This window comes from Pristiophorus japonicus, chromosome 9, assembly GCF_044704955.1.
Source record: "Pristiophorus japonicus isolate sPriJap1 chromosome 9, sPriJap1.hap1, whole genome shotgun sequence".
Classification (NCBI taxonomy): Eukaryota; Metazoa; Chordata; class Chondrichthyes; family Pristiophoridae; genus Pristiophorus; species Pristiophorus japonicus.
The window spans coordinates 205,295,621-205,305,241 of record NC_091985.1 but is presented as its reverse complement, the minus strand read 5'-3'; the positions used below and the strand labels follow the sequence as shown (position 1 = coordinate 205,305,241).

At 44.5% G+C, this 9,621-nt stretch overlaps 1 protein-coding gene across 3 annotated transcripts in view; it reads left to right on the top strand.

The window, feature by feature from the left end:
* Positions 1–986: 986 nt before the first annotated feature.
* Positions 987–9,621, top strand: part of LOC139273510 (zinc finger protein 383-like) — an 80,075-nt gene continuing 71,440 nt past the window's right edge. For all 3 annotated transcript variants that reach the window (XR_011595168.1, XR_011595166.1, XM_070890420.1), the window contains exon 1: positions 987–1,147. The gene's annotated coding sequence lies outside the window, so the exon portion shown is untranslated. The remainder of the gene's footprint in view (positions 1,148–9,621) is intronic.

Below are 9,621 nucleotides of genomic sequence, written 5' to 3'. Positions count from 1 at the left end.
AACCCGGGGGCCCAGTGAGATCAGACACTGTGTAACCCGGGGGCCCGGTGAGATCAGACAGTGTGTAACCCGGGGCCCAGTGAGATCAGACAGTGTGTAACCCGGGGGCCCAGTGAGATCAGACAGTGTGTAACCCGGGGGCCCAGTGAGATCAGACAGTGTGTAACCCGGGGGCCCAGTGAGATCAGACACTGTGTAACCCGGGGGCCCGGTGAGATCAGACAGTGTGTAACCCGGGGGCCCAGTGAGATTAGACAGTGTAACCCGGGGGCCCGGTGAGATCAGACAGTGTGTAACCCGGGGGCCCAGTGAGATCAGACAGTGTGTAACCCGGGGGCCCGGTGAGATCAGACAGTGTGTAACCCGGGGGCCCAGTGAGATCAGACAGTGTGTAACCCGGGGCCCAGTGAGATCAGACAGTGTGTAACCCGGGGGCCCAGTGAGATTAGACAGTGTGTAACCCGGGGGCCCAGTGAGATCAGACAGTGTGTAACCCGGGGGCCCAGTGAGATCAGACATTGTGTATCCCGGGGGCCCAGTGAGATCAGACAGTGTGTAATCCGGAGGCCCGGTGAGATCAGACAGTCTGTAACCCAGGGGGCCCAGTGAGATCAGACAGTGTGTAACCCGGGGGCCCAGTGAGATCAGACAGTGTGTAACCTGGGGGCCCAGTAAGATCAGACAGTGTGTAACCCGGGGCCCAGTGAGATCAGACAGTGTGTAACCCGGGGGCCCAGTAAGATCAGACAGCGTGTAACCCGGGGAGGATGGGCCCAGTGAGATCAGTTAGTGTGTAATCCGGGGAGAATTCTGGTGATTTTCTGTAAGTCCAGACGGGCGGGACAGGAATCTTGAGGAATAGGATAAAATCAAACAGAAATACTGGACATAGACTTTTCTGAAACATTGGAAAAACACTTTACACTACATTCCACTTCACAACATTAATATTCTTCTAATTTTCTGCCCTTTCATAATTAGATCTCCCGGTGAATGGCGGAGTGATTGAGAAAGTTCCACAGCTGGAAGGAAACAGGGATTATGGACTGAGGAACAACAGCAGGTGAACCAGCACAGGATTGTGAGAGCACCAACCAGTGAGCCCCTTCCGATTGAATGCGCTTCAATAGATTGACTGGGGAGAAAGGTAAGAGAAAGTGCCATTTACTCAGATACACACCGGTCCTGTAGACAGTACACACAGGTTACAAGGTAAGGCAGGAAATGAGACTGGGAGAGACTGACCACCGAGCACAATTATCCAGCATGAGGCCGTGCAATGGGATTTGAAGTGAGATCACTTTCTGTCTCTAAACACACAGTCACAGTGAATCTTGTGTGTGTTTTAGAGTAAAGGGCTTTGATCTAAGAGGTGACTCCAGTTTGAGGCAGAGCCCAGCAGATGGACCCGTCTCTGTACATTCGGTGGGGCTGAACTCACACCGACACCATCAGATCTCAATGTTCAAATATTTCCCATCTGGTGAGAAAGCCATTGGAAAGATTGAACTGGAAGCATCATAGTCAATTCATTGATCACGATGCACAAACCAATCTGAAATACCAGCACGGCCTATTACTGACAGAATCAGTTATTCATTCATGAACATTTGGAATTAACAGAAAATATATTGATAAGTACTACTATTGAAGCATTGATCACTCGAGGTATGTAGTATTCTAATATACTGAAACACAGATATGGAGAGTTGCAATTTATTAATTGGCGTCGTACTTGACCCTGAGATGAGCTTCCGAACCCATATTCCCTCAATCACCAAGTACGTTTACTTCCAGCTCCATAACATCGCCGGTCTCTGCCACTTCCTCAGCTCATCTGCTCAAACCCTCATCCATGCCTCTGTTACCGCTACATTGGACTATTTCCAATGCTCTCCTGATCGGCCTCACACCTCGCACTTTCCGCAAGCTTACGCTTATCAAAAACACTCCTGCCCGTATCCTTACTCAAGAACACAAGAAGTAGCAGCAGGCGTAGGCCATACGGCCCCTCCCGTCTGCTCCGCCATTCAGTAAGATCTCTATTCAATACAGAATTTCAAAGATTCACAACTCTTAAGTGAAGAAATATCTTATCTCAGTCTTAAATGGCCGATCTCTTATCCTAATACTAGGACCACTAGCCCTAGACTATCCAGCCCTTGTCAATTCTATGTTTCAATGATATCACCTTCCATTCTTCTAAACTCCAGAGAATATAGGCCTATTCGACTCAATCTGTCCTCAGCCCTCTCATCCCAACTTGTACCAATTTCCATTCACCCATCACCCCTGTGCTCACTGAACTACATTGGCTCCTGCTCCATCGATTTCAAAATGCTCAACCTTGTTTTGAAATCCGTCCAGGACCTTGCCCCTCCCGATTGCTGTAACCTCCTCCAGCCCTGCAACCCTCAGAGATATTTGCATTCCTCCAATTCTGGCCTCTTGAGCAGCCCCAATTTTCATCCCTCCAATATTGGTGGCCATACCTTCAGCTGCCGAGGCCATAAGCTCTGGAATTCCCTCCCTAAATCTCTCCACCTTCAAAATGCTCCTTAATACCTATCCTTTTGAACAAGCTTTTAATCCTGTTGTAGTATTTCCTTACGTGACTGGGTATCAAATTCTGTTTGCTAACGGTCCTGTGAAGTGCCTTGGGACATTTTACTATGTTTAAGGCTCGATATAAATGCAATTTGTTGCTGATAACTGAAGATATTTTAAATTGTAAAATAACAAAACTGCAGGTATGGGGAATTGCAATAGACTGATAACTGCAGAGGAAGAGGATTGTTTTGTATTGCTAACAGCATGAATTATTTTAACGTGAGGTGGCCATTGCACACCGGCTACCACAAGGGCTTGGCAGAGCAAGGTCTTGGTCCAATGGCAAGGGGATCCAAGACGGCTGGACACCAAGCTCTGCTGCTTGTTTCCTCTGGTACTGACACTCACGGGTACATTTTTCTCTGGCACTGACTCTCACTGGGATACAGTTTCCTTTGGCACTGACTCTCACTGGGGTACAGTTTCCTCTGGCACTGACTCTCACTGGGGTACAGTTTCCTCTGGCACTGACTCTCACTGGGGTACAGTTTCCTCTGGCACTGACTCTCACTGGGGTACAGTTTCCTCTGGCACTGACTCTCACTGGGGTACAGTTTCCTCTGACACAGATTTACTGTGTATCTAATTCGTGCTGTCCCTGCCCTGGGAGTGCTTGATGGGACAGTACAAAGGGAGCTTCGCTCTTTACCGAACCCGTGCTGTACCTGACCTGGAATTGTTTGTTGGGACAGTGTAGAGGGAGCTTTGCTCTGTATCTAACCCGTGCTCTACCTGCCCTGTGAGCTTTGATGGGTCGCTGTAGGGGAAGCTTTCCTCTGAATCTAACCTGTACTCTACCTGCCCGAGTTGTATCTGATGGGACAGTATAGAGAGAGGTTTACTCTGTATCTCATCATCATCATTAGCAGTACCTTGAAACATAGAAAATAGGAGCAGGAGTAGGCCATTCGGCCCTTCATGCCTGCACCACCATTCAATATGATCATGGCTGATCATGCAACTTCAGTGCCCCATTCCTGTTTTCTCTCCATACTCCTTGATCCCTTTAGCTAAAAGGGTCACATCTAACTCCCTTTTGAATATAACTAATGAACTGGCCTCAACAACGTTTTGTGATGGAGAATTTAACAGGTTTACAATTCTCTGAGTGAAGAAGTTTCTCCTCATCTCGGTCCTAAATAGCTGACCCCTTATCCTTAGGCTGTGACCCCTGGTTCTGGACTTCCCCAACATTAGGAACATTCTTCCTGCGTCTAACCTGTCCAATCCCGTCAGAATGTTATATTTTTCTGTGAGATCCCCTCTCATTCTTCTAAATTCCAGTGAATATAAGCCTAGTCGATCCAGTCTTTCTTCATATGTCAGTCCTGCCATCCCGGGAATCAGTCTGGTGAACCTTCGCTGCACTCCCTCAATAGCAAGAATGTCCTTCCTCAGATTAGGAGACCAAAACTGTGCACAATATTCAAGGTATTGCCTCACCAAGGCCCTGTACAACTGCAGTAAGACTTCCCTGCTCCTATACTCAAATCCTCTCGCTATGAAGACCAACATGCCATTTACCTTCTTCACCGCATGCTGTACCTGCATGCCAACTTTCAATGACTGATGTACCATGACACCCAGGTCTCATTGCACCTCCCCTTTTCCTAATCTGTCACCATTCAGATAATATTCTACCTTCCTGTTTTTGCCACCAAAGTGGATAACCTCACATTTATCTACATTATACTGCATCTGCCATGCATTTACCCACTCACCTAACCTGTCCAAGTCACCCTGCAGCCTCTTGGCATCCTCCTCACAGCTCACACTGCCACCCAGCTTAGTGTCATCTGCAAACGAGGATGACTTGCTTCCACGCCAAATAAGGATGAGTTCACAGGTGTTTCAATGAAGGACCTAATATTCCAGATCCTGAACTACATCCTGAAGGGTGGAAGATGCCTGTGCGTGGCTTTTTTTAACGTGTGGTGGCCGTTGCACGCCAGCCACCACATGGGAAACTCAGTATCTAATCTGTGCTGTGCCTGCCCTGGCATTGTTTGATGGGACAGTGTAAATGGAGGTTTACTCTGTATCTAATCCGTGCTGTTACCTGCCTTGGGAGTGTTTGACGGGACTGTGTAAATTGGGCTTTATGCTGTATCTAATGTTTGCTGTACCCGCCTTGGAAATATTTGATGGGACAGTGTGGAGGGAACTTTACGCTGTATCCAATCCATGCTATATCTGTCCTGTGAGTGTTTGATGGGACAGTGTAGAAGGAGCTTTGCTTTGTATTTAACCCGTGCTGTACCTGCCCCGGGAGTGTTTTTGGGACAGTGCAGAGGGAGCTTTACTCTGCACCTAACCCGTGTTGTACCTGCACTGGGAGTGTTTGATGGGATAATGTAGAGGGAGGTTTACTGTATATCTAACCTGTGCTAACCTAGCAAGTTGTGAGGAGGACGCAAAGAATTTACAAACAAATATAGATAGGCTAAGTGAGTGGGCAAAGCTTTGGCAGATGGAGTATAATGTGGGAAAATGTGAGGGTATCCATGTTAGTAGGAGTAATAAAAAAGCAAATTATTATTTAAATTGTGAGAGATTACAAAATGCGGTGATACAGAGGGATCTGGGGGTCCTTGTACATGAAACACAAACATTTAGCATGCAGTTACTGCAATTAATTATGAAGGCAAATGGAATGTTGGCCTTTATTGCAAGGGGGATGGAGTATAAAAGTAGGGAAGTCCTGCTCCAACTGTACATGGTGTTGGTGAGACCACAACTGGAGTACTGCGTACAGTTTTAGTCTCCTTATTTCAGGAAGGATATACTTGCACTGGAGGCAGTTCAGAGAAGGTTCACGAAGTTCATTGCTGAGATGAAGGGGTTGTCATAATGAGAGAGGTTGAGCAGGTTGGGCCTGTACACATTGGAGTTTAGAAGACTTAGAGGTGATCTTATTGAAACGTATAAGATTCTGAGGGGGCTTGACAGGGTAGATACAGAGAGGATGTTTCCCCACGTGAGGGAATCTAACACTAGGGGGCATAGTTTCAGAATAAGGGGTCACTCATTTAAAAGGGAAATCAGGAGGTGTTTCTTCTCTGAGGGTTGTGAATCTTTGGAATTCAATACCTCAGAGAGCTGTGGGGGCTGGGTCATTGAATGTATTTAAGGTGGGGATAGACAGATTTTTGAAAGATAAGGGAGTCAAGGATTATGGGGAGCGGGCAGGGAAGTGGAGTTAAGGCCTGAATCTGATCAGCCATGATCTTATTGAATGGCGGAGCAGGCTCGAGGGGCCAAAATGGTCTACTCTGCTCCTATTTCTTATGTTCCATACCTGCCCTTGTTGATTCCTGGATTCTTTTATCTCAATCTGGTTCAGCAAAATTACTGAAACGAATACCGTTTGTGCTTTAAACAAAGCAAGCTTTTATTTAAAAAGCAAATCCCGATCGGGGACTTTATCAGACAGAAGGAATGCAAGTCTGTTCGAACGCACTCACTTCCTACGGACAAAGTGACGTTACATTGTAAAGGGACGATGGTTATACATTTTCGGCAAAAGATAACAAGATAGGGCCAGAGTGACATCCCAGCTCAGCCCATCTCTTTTGATCCCTCCTTCCCTTTGTCCACTCATAAGCCGACCCAAGCATGGTCCGATTTTAAACAAAGACCTTCTGTCAATGTTTCAGGTTAATAACATGATTTAATAAGACCTTGAGGTTTTTCTGCAAGCTGTGGGTTTTGTTTCAATATGTGTTAGTGTTATAACATTTCCAGTCTCGAGTCTGAGAAGTCATGGCTATTCCTCCATGAATTGTTTGTTAGCTTATACTGTCCCTATAGAATTCCCACGTTCTCAACTTCAATGTCTCTATACATTTTTAAACATTCACACCCTTGGAGTGATGGATGGGACAGTGTAGAGGGAGATTTGTTCTGTATCTAATACTTGCTATACCTGCCCTGGCAATGTTTGATGGGACAGTGTAGAGGGAGTATTACTCTGTATCTAACCCATGCTGTACCTGCCCTGGCAATGTTTGATGGGACAGTGTAGAGAGAACTTTACTCTCTGCATAACCCGTGCTGTGTGGATATGTGAAAATGTATAAGCAATAAAGACAGTGAAGTGAACTGGATATTAAATGTATACAGACATTAAAGTCGAGAAGTTGAGAACGTGGGAATTATATATGGACAGTATAAGCTAACAAAGAATTAATGGAGGAATAGCCATGAAAATCTCAGACTCGAGACTGCAAAATGTTACAATACTAACACATATTGAAACAAAACCCACAGCTTGCAGAAAAACCTCAAGGTCTTATTAAATCATGTTATTAACCTGAAACATTAACAGAAGGTCTTTGTTTAAAATCAGACCATACTTAGGTCGGCTTATGAGTGGACAAAGGGAAAGAGGGATCAAAAGGGATAGGCTGAACTAGGATGTCACTCTAGCCCTATCTTGTTATCTTTTGCCGAAAATGTATAACCGTCGTCCCTTTACAATGTAACTTCACTTGTCCGTAGGAAGCGTGTACGCTCTATCAAGAGAGTACTCCTTCTGTCTGATAAGTCTCGGCCGGTAAGAAATAAAGACTGCTTTGTTTGAAGCACAATCGGTATTCGACTCAGTGATGTCACTGAACCAGATTGAAGGAAAAGAACGCAGAAATCAACATTTGGTGTCAGAAGTGGGATCTCAACGGACGACTGCTGAAAACTTGCGAATTAAGAGCCAGACTAGCTTTGGACGAGACGAGGGGAAAGTGGCCACTGGAGTAAGTATATTTTCAATACTGCTCCAGTTTCCCCCGGTTTCAAAAGTCTGAGGAAAGTTTAGCCACTTGCTGGTTCTCAGGTAGTGTCTGAACGAGATCCAGGACAATCTGATGAATACCTTTCAAACTTAGAATAGGGATAGAGATAGGGAAATTGCGCGGTGACGCAAACCAAGCGGCGACTCGGAAAGATAAGTTAGAATAGGTAACCTGCCTAGGTTCGAGGCCCAGTGTCTGTGTGGGTTCGAGGCCCAAGTAAAACCGCGCGGCAACGCGGAGAGAGAGAGAATCGCGCGAACCACGTAGGGAAACGCGGAGGTTAGGGAATTACGTTAAATTAAGCCGCGGGACTGTGTAAATTTTAAATTGTACTTGCGCCAGGTACGGCGTCGATCTTGTATATCACTTGGTCCGCCTAGGCTCTGGGTAAGATAACTGAAACCACCACGGGGCGACGTGGAGACAATCAGGACTAATTAGGACCCTGATCCAACGTGCGGCGACACAGGATGGGTAATTTAGATAAAACTACGAATTCCCTGAAAGGTCATGGATCCAAAAATTAATAGGAAAGAAGAGAGACTCTTGTGAACATCTGTTTTAAATGAGAAATGCTTGTGTGATTTTTACTGTGGAAAAAAAAAAGCCGGGGAGTTGTGGTTTGTTTTAGCTCCACCCACTTTTTCAAACAGAATAAAAGATTTTTTTAACCCTTCGTAGTGTTGTCCTGTATGTGGGAAGTTTAAGAGTGTGAACCTTATTGAATTACAAAGTTTGAATCGGGATTTTGAGATATTCAGAGAAGGCACAGAAAATACTGAGATGGATTCAAAAGGATTCAAAAAAAAATATTATATTAAATAACACGACCTTGAGGCTGGAACAATTGAGATAACGAAAAGCAGTCCACAGCCTACGTGTAAATGTCAACAATTGTAATTAAGTGCTGTTTGGAGGGCAGTGTCATTTATTTAAAATTTTGTACATCAACAACAATAGCAGGAATCAGTGAGTGTAGATGAACGTGCCAGACTTCCCTCTAGTTATGGAAAAGACGGAAAAAAAAGATGTAACGTACTAAATAGGTGCTGGAAAAAAAAATGTGTTCTGAGATTTTAAATTATGAGAAAAATTCCACTGCAGTCTAAAAAAAAATCACTCCTGTCGAGTTGGCAGAAAAACTCCATTAAATTAGGGCTTTCATTGACAGAAGGAAGACATATTAAAAACCGTAGACGTCTTAAAGAAAGAGTGCACGCACGAGAAATGTATTCAGAGTTCCACTGGGACCTCTGAGAAATGTATCGATAGACTACTTAGTTAAAATGGTTGGCTTTGCATTGACCGAGGCTGATGACCAAATTGAATTTCAGTAAATAAATAGCTATTAAAAATTTGTGGTCTCGTTTTAAATCAATTAAAAAAAATATCTTTGGCAAGTACTTGAATAAGAAGTTAAAAAATATTGGCGTTTAATCAAATGCTGCCTTTCCTGATGAAAAGATTTTTTTTTCAGATGGTTACGTGAAGTCACGTAATGACATCAGGTCTTCTTACAAACCTGTAAAGGAGTTAACCCTTTCCATTGACAGCCGTTTCATACTGAACATTATCAATTTGGATTTCTTAATAGAAAAAAGACTCACCTAACAGAGGAATGGTGCGATAGTCAGAATAAAAATAAAAACAGAACTAGCTTATGTAATAATACTTGCCTGATACAATAAAGAAATAGATACTCAAACAAAACAAATTGAAGAGTTAAAAGGCTAAGATAAATAAGCTGAAAGGGATCCACAAACCCAACTTAACCCTGACCTCCGATTTCACGGAGTGACCTCGACATGCATGGATATAATGCAGAATCAAGGGACCTGTGGGCCCTGGTAAAGCAAACCCTGAGCCCAACTGAGCATGCCCGATTTCTAACTCACCTAGGACGTGCTACTCATGATGCATTGTTGGTTACTCACCCTAACGATGTCCAGGATCGCCTAAACGCTATCTTTAATGCTCTCACCACGACCCTTCAGAAGCCCATCAGTATGGCCGCAGTATTAGAAACTAAACCCAAACGAGAAGAAACTGCCGATGAATTCATGGAAAGATTTATTGAAATATACGGAAGTCAATCAGGAGATAATGCCTTCAGGGCAGGAGAGGATTCTCCTCAATTCTGCGCTATCCTACTTCAGTGCCTGCCCAATTCTATTGCTCACGCTATCCGGACAAATAATATGAATTGGGCAGATATCAGTAA